This window comes from Rhinolophus hipposideros (assembly GCF_964194185.1).
Source record: "Rhinolophus hipposideros genome assembly, chromosome: 10".
NCBI classification, from domain to species: Eukaryota; Metazoa; Chordata; class Mammalia; order Chiroptera; family Rhinolophidae; genus Rhinolophus; species Rhinolophus hipposideros.
Window position 1 is genome coordinate 81,817,272 of NC_138056.1, and position 12,820 is coordinate 81,830,091.

The window sequence follows — 12,820 nt, forward strand, 5'->3', positions numbered from 1 at the left end:
GACATGGTCTAGGCCCTGGGGACAGAGCAATGAATGGTGGAGGTAAAAGCCATGTTCTAGAAGAGTTTGTGTTCTAGAAGAGGGAGTAGGGGAATAGGCAGATAAGGTAGCTAATCAATAAATAAGATACTTTCTGATAGTGATAAGAGCTATAAAGGAAATATAACAGGATAATAGAATGGAGACTGAGTGACAGAATACCTAACTAAAAGTGGTTTAAATAATAGGGGTTTATTAATTTCACTAATAAGGAATTGAGGGGTAGGCACTTCCGGGAAGAAATGGTGGCTTGACTGCATCATCAAGCATCTCATCCAGGTAACATCCATCCTTCTCCTATACTTTGCCCTTGAGTGGGATTTCATGGGAGGAAATCTTTTTCAGAAGGCCCCTGCAGGCTTCTTACATCTTGTTGACCAGAACTGAGTAACATGCCCACCTCTAGCCAGTTACAGACAAAATGGAAAAGACACAGGGCACATTCCTTAAAATTTATTAAATGAATGAATTGTTAGATGACAACAAAAAGAGAAAAAAAAAAGCTCATTGGATTCAATGAATCAGCCAGCATGTCTGTCATCTTAGCAATCCTATTTTTTTCCTTCTTTTTTTTCCCAGCTACAAAGATCATCTTATTTTCAAATTCTGATTCTACCATTTATTAGCTGTTTCTTCTTGGGCAAGTTATATAACCTCTCTGTGATTCAGTTTCTTCATTTGTAAAATGAAATTAAAATAGTACTTCTCATCAAGAGAATAAAAATAAATTGCTACCTATAAAGGACTTAAAATAATGCTTAGCACTTGATAAGAACATAATATTTGTTTATTGTTAACTATAATCATTGTTATCATAATCTTCCTCTTTGATACTAGTTGCCAAAGCAGCTGAGAAAAGCTGTCTTGATCTTCAAACAGGAGAGTAGATTTCAGTCTGGGCTGCAGGCGTCCAGGTTCTTTCCTGGCATTGCCTTCCAGAGGGGCTGTGATAAAACCCAGTTTCTATACCACATGCCACCAATTCCTTTCTCATTGAAGAAATAGTCAGCAAACATTTATGTAGCACACTCCACATACCCTTCCTGCACCAGACACAGAGAAGGCAAATGAAATCCCAGTGTCAGCTGGCTCAAGGGTCCTCATATACACAATAACAGTAACACCCCAAGTGCTTCCAAGTACTTGCAAAGGCAGCACTGCAGCCTGCGGCAGCAGTCCCCTTCCAGCATTGCCCTGTCCAGCGTCTCCTGCTCAGGCTGAGCTGCTGCTGGTCTGTGCCCGCAGCCCGCAAATTCTGGGGATGAGATGACACGGGCTATTTTCCCCCCTCTTTTTCTGACTCCACCAGACCCCTGCTCTGGTTCAAGCCGTGTTTCTCAGTCTAGTTGTGCAGGACACAGCTGCCCGGCCCCGGCCCAGGCTGGTATTATGAGCCTTGCGCCCCCCCCCCCCCCCCCCGCTGAGGCAGTCAGTGGCTGGGCATCAGTCGGCTGCTCACAGCAGCTCTCGCCGGCTGCTGGCCACTGACGATGGCTGCCGGCCACTCACGCTGGCCACCGGCCGCTCATGGCAGCACACTGTAGCGACATGGGCTATCTTGAGAAAAATACCACCCATGTCCAGGGTTCTGTCTTGGGTGCTTCACAGCCATGTTAGTTTCCTCCCAGAGAGGTAGGGAATACTGCATCTATACCAGAGGTTGGCAAACTTTTTCTGCAAAGGGCTATATAGTAAATATTTTAGGCTTTGCAGTGCTTACAGACTTGATCACAACAACTACTCAAATCTGAAGTTATAGTAAAAGCAGCCCTAGATAATACGCAAATGCATGGCCAGGGCTGTGTTACAATAAAACTGTATTTACAAAAACAGGTAGATGGCTGGATTTGGCATTTGGGGCAAGGGCTATAGTTTACTGATTCCTTATCTAGACCCTGAAGCCTCGTTTGTGCCCAAAGTTTTATAAAGCTTCTCGTGGCCCTTCCGGTTAGTTTCTAACATTGAATCCTACACATAGAATCTCAAACCCAGTCCAAGGGGCTGAAAGGGGACTAGGCAGAACATTGCTTTCTCCATGTTCTATCCATGCTTCATCACTCCTTTCCCTGCTGAGTTCCCCTAATCAGAATTCCTTCCTCCTCCCCCAGTTTGAAGTATTCAAGAGATATAGAAAATGGGGGTGGGGTGCAGATGAAGTCAACACACCAATATTTTTCAGACTGAAAGTTGGCATTCATTAGTGTATCATAAAATCTATTTGCTGCATCATAATAAACATTTGGAAAAATAATAGAGAATAAACTAGAAAACAAAATTCCAGGTAGCATTTTGTATAGCATTATTTTGTTAAGTTTTGTAAAATTACATATATATGTATATATAACATATACGTATATGTTATATATATATATATATATATATATATATATATATATATCTGTTACTGGATTCTGATATAAAATGTACTTATTATTGTAGAATATGATAAAAAAATGTTTGAAAGCCACTGGACTGTACTCTGGGCTTCTGGGACTCATCTCTGATAGCTGACATATTTCTTTCAAACACAGATGAAAAACATGGCCCTGTTTTTAAAGCACTCTGAGTCACTGGGGGAAATTGACATGCAAACAGTTAAATATGGTGCAGTAAGGGCTCTGATATGACTGAGCACAGGGTGCTATGGAGGAGGTTGTCAATAAAGGTGGCATTTGCTCTGGTTCTTGCGGGCTGCACAGGGCTGTGTTTGGTAGATGGGGAAGAGGCGATATGCTCCTTACAGGTTTGTTGTCCGAGTGAAGCTGGGACCTAAGTAAATATTTGTCTGCTGAACTTTTGTTTGCTTTCCCTGAAATCAAACAGACCAACCAAGTCACTAGCAAACACTTAGTAGGGGTCACCCTGGTACTAACTTTTCAATTTCTTTGACCACTGACCCAGCGCAGGGTTTTTTTTCGGTCCACTTTTTGGGAACATGTTCAACAGTCTCAACCTGAGCAAACTTTTATGGCGCAGGAAGCTGCAAGTCTATGGGCAATGACTGGGGAAGAGAAAGCTATTAAAAAGGCTGTTCACCCATTTGGTGTCCTGCAGCCTGACCAGCCCGGCCTTTGTAATTCCTATCATCTGGCTGTCAAGAGTAATAAGAGGAGATGTCTATGATATGACTGACCAGTCTGATCTTTAAAAGCTGTGACTGCTCCCTCTAATTTTAGTCTCAGCTAACTGGAGAATGTGAGATGACCATTAAATTTTACGGAGACTAGAAGGAGGTGGGAAAGTCTCAGGATGGTGGGACAGGAAACACGTGTGACTCTTAGCTTTATTACTTCATTGCTATGAAAGCATCATTCCACCTTTCTCTAATAATTATTTCTCAGGACTACTGAGGTCAGAGGAGATACCTGTGAAGCCATTTGTATCCTGTTAAATGATAGATAGGTACCAGATAAGCTTGATTTTTATTAACCCCTTCTAGGATAGCCACCACACCACATGTTGCTACATTCATTAAGAGTCCTTTCATGACCTGAGTAAGTATGGCTTTCAAAACCTCTTTTAAGGCTCTTCAAAAGCTCTTAACTGTGTGATGGAGAGGCTCCAGCCATGATTAGGAAAACCTGTTTTGCACACGCTTTATATCTAAGTCAGCACCACAGGCACCTTCGTAGCTATTCATTCATTTGGTAGATATTTGTTGTGTTCCTGCTGTGTGCCAGGCATTGGGTTTGGAGGCTGAGGATGCTATGTTAAAGGTGACACAGCCTCTGGCCTCATGGGATCATGTCCCTGTGAGGGAGACCAGAAAGTGATGCACTCTTACAGAACCGTACAGTAAGTACTAGATTTCTTTGGTTCTCAAGTCAGCTAGTCAGGAATCTTTACCTTTTCTGACAAAGCCTTCCAAAATGAGACAAATCAGGCCTTTCTTATAGTTGTACTTTCACATTTATAGATCAGCTTTGCTCAGAAAAGAAAGCTAATAGATAAGGTGTTTAAAGACAATTATCACAAAGACAAACACCATCATGAGGTGAATCCCTGAAGCTTTCTACCCCGTTTCTCCAAAAATAAGACCTATCTGGACAATCAGCTCTAATGCGTCTTTTGAAGCAAAAATTAATATAAGACCCTGTCTTATTTTACTGTAATATAAGACCGGGTCTATAATATAGTATAGTATAGTATAATATAATATAATATAATATAATATAATATAATATAATATAATATAATATATATAATATATACCGGATCTTATATTAATTTTTGCTCTGAAAGACACATTAGAGCTGATTGTCCAGCTAGGTCTTATTTTTGGAGAAACGGGGTACTTCTAATTTCCAATGGAAGTGGTGACTTAACCTTTCTGCCATTCTTTCTTCCTTGCTGGCAACAGTTTTGCCCTGAATGAAAATGCTTTCCTTGTCCCTCTGATAACCACCAGAGAGCGCTCGTGGCTCTTGTTGGAGCCCTTCATTTCTGAATTTGCCTATTTATACAGCAAGGAATTTAAATTGAGTTAAACCTTTCAAAACAAGAAGGCTCGCCACAGTATTTGCTTTTGTGCACTCCACTCATGAGGCTGCTAGGGAAAGAGGAAGGGTAAGTTAGCCTATTTTTCTTTAACAAAAAAATATGTATAATTATTTTTATAGATATATACATTTTAAAATTTCCCCATTAGGTCTATACACAAAATGCAAATTTTAATAAACTGTACAGAGGCTTTTGGCTAGATTAGCATAAGAAATGTTAAATACTAGATTATTCAGTTAACTAACCGTCATCTTCTATTCCCTATTGACTCAAAGAAGGAAAAATAAATTTTTCTGCCTTTTCAAAACCCACCTTTTTATTATTTAAAAAATGAAATCTTTCTTATGGTTGTTAGACAAACCATGATGTTTAAAACTTTAATTTTTACTTTAATAGAGTCTGAAGAATTCAGGGGAAGAGTTGGGGTTGAATTTGAAACCCTCAACAAATATGAGTTAATATTGCTTTTGTTCTGACTCTGTTGAAGACCAGGAAATGATATCTTCCCTGGTAGTTTATTGTCTCTCCTTTTCGGAGAAAAGTCTTTGCACATTTAAACAAAAGAGGAGTTTTTTTTTGAAAGAACTGTGAGCTAGGAGGAGTTAAAGAATGAGGTTGCTCTTCAGAAAGATCAGTTAATAGCAGGAACAACTCACTTTGAAGCCTACCATTCAAGTAACTGATATTCTCCTTAACAGCCATAAGCACCCCATGTGCAACAAGAGGGAGAGGCTTCTAGAAGGAAGAGGGTAAGCTGCTAGTTTATTGCTCCCTTTCTTCTCTATGGTCAATTTCTGTCCCTTCTCACTACTCTCTAATATTTGTTAAATGCAATGGAAATCTCAGTTATTTGATGTGACCCTTGTCCTCATAGAATTTATAATCTTATTTCTGAGTTAAGATTTACACATTTAAAAGTCAAAGTCTCCTAATTTATAGGGGAAGACGTCGAAACTGATCTGGGGCAAGGGACGTCACATTTTCATGCCTCAATCTCTACCATAAAATGAGAGGTTGAATTAGGTACCTATAAAATACCTAATTCATGGTACTTTTTTTATGAATTAGAGAACAATGCTTGTTAAAATAGAATTCTAACACATACAGCCTAGTTAATTCCATTTTTAAAAGATTCAATTGGAATTGACTCAAACCCCTATCCTTCATGCAACCCATGATTCCTCTAATGTTTCAGGGAATTTGGGGGGCAGTGACTTGTATTTCTCCTGGGGACCCCTGGATCTGAGCTCCAACTGGCACTGAGTTGTGAATCATCTCACTTCAAGCATGTGCTGACCTTTTTCTGTATCATATGACCCCTGACCAGACTCATTCTGATCCCTCCTTTCTCTGAAATTCCACTGGTCTTAACATATATGAGTAGCAGACCTTACTGAAGCTTCAAAACAATGGAAGGGGTTCATGCTGGAAGACCACAGCAACTTAACATACTGAGAACCCTTGTGCTTAAACTTCTGGGGAATTCCTCAGTGACTCACTTTCTCTACTTGGCCCAACCATGTTGTTCTGCTGTCTCCCCTCCCTTCTCTGGTCTCCAGCCCTCTGCTCACTGACTTCTGTCCCCCCTCCTAACTACATGGACCCCACTCTCCATTTCACTTGTTTCTTCAGGGCCAGATCACATCCTTGGGGTTTCACTTCCCTCAAGCCTTCAGGGTGTTTGCCAAAAAGAAACTTTGGTGCCTGTATTTAGAGTTAAAAATTTCAACCCTTCTGCTTAATTAGGGGTTTGGTCTCTGAGCTTCCTAGCACACACACACAAAAAAGGCGGGGGGATATCAGTTACAAGGTTCACTATACTTATGAATTCAAAATAAACCAGCTGTTATTCAGCATAAGCACAACTTTTCCTGACCCTAAAAACGCTCCCACAGTTCATGATAATGGGAGCACAGTGTAGGTATCACTCCCACCTATTTGTCTCTATGGTGATAAACCTGGCTTAGCTCAATTACTCATTGCAGATTTTCAAGCCTTTTTTTTTCCAATTAGGTTGGTGGAATAAATAAATGTTGTGTTCTCACAACTACATCAAAATTACAACTAAACTACAGCACAGCCATCGTTTGAAGTCTAGCTGAACCAAAGTCCTACAACTGAGGATATACAGAAGAAGACACCTCAAGACTAGTAGAAATAGTGAAGTCATGGAAAAGGCTGGTGCCACACCCACATGTAGAGGTTAAATATTGGGAGGGATATCTAGGCTGCAGAGTTACCCCTGGAGGACTGAGGAGTCCCAGCCCCACACCAGGCTCCCCAGCACAGGTTTCCACTGCCAGGGAGAAAGTCCCCACAACTTCTGACTGTTAAAACCAGTGGAGATTGTGGCTGAGTGAGATGGGGAGCAGCTGCAGTCCCAGGTATATATCTTAAAGGGCCCGTGCACAGACATACTCACCGACAGACTCACTTACTCTGAGCTCCAGTGCTGGGGCAGCAGCTTGAAAGGCACCAGGGACATATGGGGAGGAACTGAGTTGTCTGGCTTCAGAGCAAGGGCTGGAGGGTCAGCTTTTTCCAGACAGAAGTGCTGGCAGAATCCATTGTTTCTTTGTTGAGCCCTCCCGCTCCAAGCACACAGACACAGGCGGCCACCATATCTGAGTCTCCATCAACCTGGCTGGAACTATTTGCCTCGAACTCATGACTCCCTGAGACTGCCCCACCCAATTTTCAAGCCCACAGAAGCTACTTCCAGTGGCTTTTCCATACAAATGGTCTGGCTTGGCTCATGCTGTGGACTTTCCTAAAATGTTTCAAAGGTTCACAAAACCAAAACAAGCAGTATCTGGCCTCAGTGTGCCCTGTACCACTTGCTGAGCAGTCCTAGCCCAGCATTAGTGACAATGGACCTCTCCCAGACACCTTCAAGGCCACCACGGGTGGCCACCATCTACGAATTACTTCATGGCTCATGCCAGGTGGCCCCAGCCAGGGCACAGGCTATAGCTAGACTTGGCCTGTGGCAGTGTCCCACCCAGGAGGCCCTAGGTCTGGTATGCCCAGTGGCCAGCTTTGGACTGAGTTGAAGCATCACATGGCTGCCTTGGTGGGCTACACCCCCAATTGGCAGACTATGCAGGCACCAGAAACCTGCTAAAGTGAATCCTGCTCCACAGGGTCAGCCCCCACACAACTGTAGTCATGGCCAGCTCCTCCACTGTAGTCATGGCCAGTCCTTACACTCAATCAGCCTGTCAATTCCTCCCATTAACCTGCAAATAATAACCAAGGCTCAACTACAAAAGGAAGGCACACACAACCCACACAAGGGACACACCTGGAGCACCCTACTCAGGTGACCAGGAAGACTTCACCACTGAGCTCCACAGGACACCTGCTACATAAGGTCACTCTCTTAAGAGTGGGAGACATAACAGCCCTACCTAACACATAGAAACAAACACAGGGAGGCAACAAAATGGGGAGAGAAAGAAACAGGTCCCAAATTAAAGAAAAGAACAAAGCTCTAGAAAAGGAACTAAAAAAAATGGAGACAAGCATCTACCAGATGCAGAGTTCAAAAGGATGCTCAATGAATTTAGGGGAAGAGTAGATGAACTCAGTGAGAACTTTAACAAAGGGATAGAAAACATAAAAAAAGAACCAGTAAGAAATACAGAATACAATATCCGAAGTGAAGAATACATTAGAGGGAATCAACAGTAGGTTAGATGAAGCAGAGGATCGAATCTGTGATTTAGAAGATAAGGTAGCAGAAAACACCCAATCAGAGCAGCAAAAAGAAAAAAGAATTTAAAAAAATGAAGATAGTTTCAGGGGCCTCTGGGACAACATTAAGCATATCAACATTCACATCATTGGGATACTAGAAGGAGAAGTGAGAGAGCAAGAAATTGAAAACCTATCTGAAGAAATAATGACAGAAAACTTCCCTAACCTGGTGAAAGAAATACACATTCAAATCCAGGAAGCACAGAAAGTCCCAAATAAGATGAACCCAAAGAGGTCCACACCAAGACACATCATAATTAAAATTCCAAAAATTAAAGACAAAGAAAGAGTCTTAAAAGCAACAAGAAAAAAAGCACTCAGTTACCTACAAGGGAGACCCCATAAAACTGTCAGCTGATTTCTCAACAGAAACTTTGCAGGTAAGAAGGGATTGGCAGGAAATAAACTCAAAGTGAAAAAAAGCAAGGACGTCTTACCAAGATTACTCTACCCAGCAAAGCTACATTTAGAATTGAAGGACAAGTAAAGAAAGGGAGTTCATAACCACAAGCCCAGCATTACAAGGAATGTTACAGGGACTTCTTTTAGAAGAAAAAGAATAATAAAAAAAGATCAAAAATATGAATAATAAAATGGCAATAACTGCATGTATATCAACAATTACTTTAAATGTAAATGGGTTGAATGCTCTAATCAAAAGACAGGGTGGCTGAATGGGTGAGAAAACAAGACCCTTCCTTATGCCTATTACAAGAGACTCACTTCACATCGAAAGATACACACAGACTTAAAGTAAAGGGATGGAAAAAAATATTTCATGAAAATGGAAACAAACAAACAAAACAGATGAGGTAGTAATACTTATACCACACAAAATAGACTTCAAAACAAAGGCTATAACAAGAGTCAAAGAAGACCCAGTGATCCCACTTCTGGGTATTTATCCAAAGAAACCCAAAACACTTTTTTGAAGGGTCATGTGCACCCATATGTTCACTGCAGCATTATTGACAATAGCCAAGATGTGGAGGCAACCTGGGTGTCCATGAATAAATAAAACAGATGTGGTACCTATGTACAATGGAATATTACTCAGCCATAAAAAGAATGAAGTCTTGCCATCTGCAACAACATGGATGGACCTAGAGGGTTTTGTGCTGAGTGGAGTAAGTCAGACAGAGAAAGCAAATGTCATACGATTTCATTTACATGTGGAATCTAAAAAGCAAAACAAAACAGAAACAAATGCATGCATACAGAGAACATTTTGATGGTTGCCAGGAGAGAGGGACGTTGTGAGTGGTGGGTGAAAAAGGGGAAGGAATTTAGAAGTACAAATTGGTAGTCACAATTTGTCATGGGGATGTAAAATATAGTGTAAGGAATATAGTCAATAATATTGTAATAAATATGTATGGTGTCAAATGGGTACTAGATTTATCAGGATAATCACTTCATAGGTTATATAAATATCTAATCACTATGCTGTATACCAGAAACTAATATAATATTGTATGTCAACTGTAATTTTAAAATAAAACAATTATTTTAAATGATACCTTTTTCAGGTTTGAAACCTCTAGAAGAGCATTATTAATTCCTGTACACAAAAAGCATTTGTAGAGTGTCAAGAAGAGTTGTAAGTACTGGATAGAGGAATATAAGGCACACGTGGTCTCTGACGTCCTGCAGCTTACGGTCAAGGTGGGCACAGACAGACAGAGGTCAGCTTTACCACGTTAATGTGATGTACATGGGAAAACCGGGGAAATCTAGACTAGTTTTGTAGCGTTGGCAAAGGCTTCCTGGAGGAAGTGACACCTAAGATGAGGCCTAAAGGGGAAGTAAGATTTATTTGTGAAAAAAGGAGGGAAACAAGTTCTGGGCAGAGAGAAGAGCATGTACTAAACGCCAGGAGGTGAGAAGGACAATACACAGGATTAGTGTCTGCAGCAGAGGCTGCAGTGTGCCACTCAGATCCCCTTCTCCAGGGCAGCACACACAGCCCCCAGCTTCTATGAGTGTTGTCTGCTAAGGGCTTCCAACTGCCCCTGCTCAGGAGAATTGCTCTTAGCTGGTAGGAGCCCTGTCATCTGGAGAGTCATAAGCCATTGCTCCCTCCCTCAGCCCCAGGGGCAGCTCACAGCCAATGATTGACTGATACAGGGATGCGAAAGGCTGGTGCTCTTGTCAAAATATGTATGTGTGTGTGTGTGTGTGTGGAGGGGGGTTGTATACTTGTCAATGCAGTTTATGCTCCAAGCGCCTTTCCCTAGTGAATCAGGCAAAGGCTAGATTTTACGTGAGACTATATCCTTGCTCAGCTTCCTCCTCCCTTCATAAGCAGTTTTCCTGGAAGAGCAACTCCCTCAATAAACTACATGTTCCCAAACACTTGACCTGCTGTCTCTGCACTTGGTTCAAATTTGAGCCCGTTCATTAGCAGGTTAAGACTTTACCTACTTCATTTACTCCTGTTTTCAATAAAAATTTTTATGTGATGTATCCATTTAGATTTCTTATTATTAGGATCACAGTTAACAAAAGAGCGTGGGCTTAAATTTGTGAATAGAACACCAAGACCAAATAAGGCATGATATTTGAGTAAAACCTGTCTGAACCTTGGTCTCTTTGAAAAGTGGGAATAATAATCCATGATCTCTCTGCTTTATCAGGTACAGCTAGACTAAACCATACCTCAAAAATATTTACTGTCCTTTGACCTCCTGGGATATGAGAACAGGAATGCCCTGGAACACAAATACCAATATTCCAAGTTCTGGTAATGCACACTCCTGCCATCCAGTGAAAAAGACTCTGCTTTCTGGTTATGACTCAGTCTCTTATGAGTCTGATTTGTGTGAATCAGTGACCAGAGGAACCATGGACAAATTAAGTTTCTAAACCTACAAGGCCAGACACCGAACTAGGACACTGACATTCTCTGAGACTAACCTGAAATAGTCTCATGGGTTCCTCCCTGCCTTTATTCCCTAGAGTTCAGAGGGAATGACCTACCATAGTGGAGCAGGATGGGACCTGGACCTTGAAGCATGAGTAGAAAGAACTCCAAGACTCACTGTGAAGCAAAGAAGAGGAACACCTCCCCGCCAATGCAATGTGCTTTGTTTCTTGCTCCCAGGCAATAAGTATAATCCATTAATTAAGGATAATTAGTGTCCTTTAGAAAATGCAACTGTAATTATAGACATTTAAGTGCACTTAGTGCATTGGAGAAGAATCAATTGTTTCCCAGTTCACAGAGGGTTCTGCTGGCTGGAAGGCAAACTCAGCACTCTCGGTAACTTAATCATCCTTAGACATGTAGGGGGCTTAAGGAAACCTGGATCCTGGGGCACTGTGCAGTACCCACAATGGAGAATGGAACATTCGACCTTCAATGCAATGTATAACCCCACCAATTCATAGACTAGGCAAGCTGGATGCCAAAGTTCCCTAGGGGGAACCTGTTCTCTCCCCTGCTTTTGGAATCATAGGCACGTAGTAAGTGCCAGGCACCAGGTACTAGGGATACGAACAGGCAGTGACACTACACATGGTCCCTGCCTTCTCAGATTATGGTCTGTTGGGCAAGGATGGGCAATAAATCAATCAAGCAAAACAATTCACTGTGAAAAGTGTCATATAGGGAACATGCATGGGTATGGTTTCTGGGAGAAAGTGACTTTGAACCCTTTCACCTAGGAGATAAATAGAGAAAGCAAAGCATATGTTTCAGGCAGAGGGTGAGGGGAGGGAGAACTATATTTCAGGCACAACACAGCAAAGACCCAAGAGGAGAGAGAACACAGCTCTTGAAAGAACTGAAAATTCCATTTGGCTGGTGTGCAAGGTTTAGCTTCTTTGGGTTGTTTAGTCTACTGTGTAAGTGAAAGAAGTCATTTAGCTTTACCTAAGCCCTTTGTTCTCTGGCCATATTGAGTCACTCCTTCCTAAAACTTCTTCCTAAAATGCCTTTCATGATTCTTCATTGCTCATGGATTAATTCCAGACCCCTTAGCATGGCCTCCAGGGCTTCTCAATGGTCCCACCTAACTCCATCACCCACCCATACATCCCTGACTTAGGATGCATTCAGTAAATATTTGTTAAATATTTGTTAAATGGAAGTAAATATTTGGAAGTAAATGGAAGAATGATGGACTGCCTTTGGACTTCTATCTCAGTAGTTCACAAGCATGTCCCTGCCCCACCTCCCTCGATCACACTAGCCCTCTGATCCACCAGGACGCTCTCACTTTCCCTTTGCCCAGGCAGCTTAGAAGTTCATCCTCGGACAATCTGCTTCTCTTGGCAGAGCTGATAGAGCCTCCTCTGGGTTCTCTGGGCTCTTTCTACATACAGTTGGTTCTTGTTATTTGCATTAGTACATTTTGTAAGTCACCACGAATACTGAACATTTGCCCCTGATGTAAATACAGGTTTAGTTTCCCATGAGCCTCTGGTCACAACATCTTCCTCCACTGACCAACATATAAACTTCTTTTACATGTGTTTCTATTTAAAGACACCTTATTTAATATGTATTGTTTATTCATTA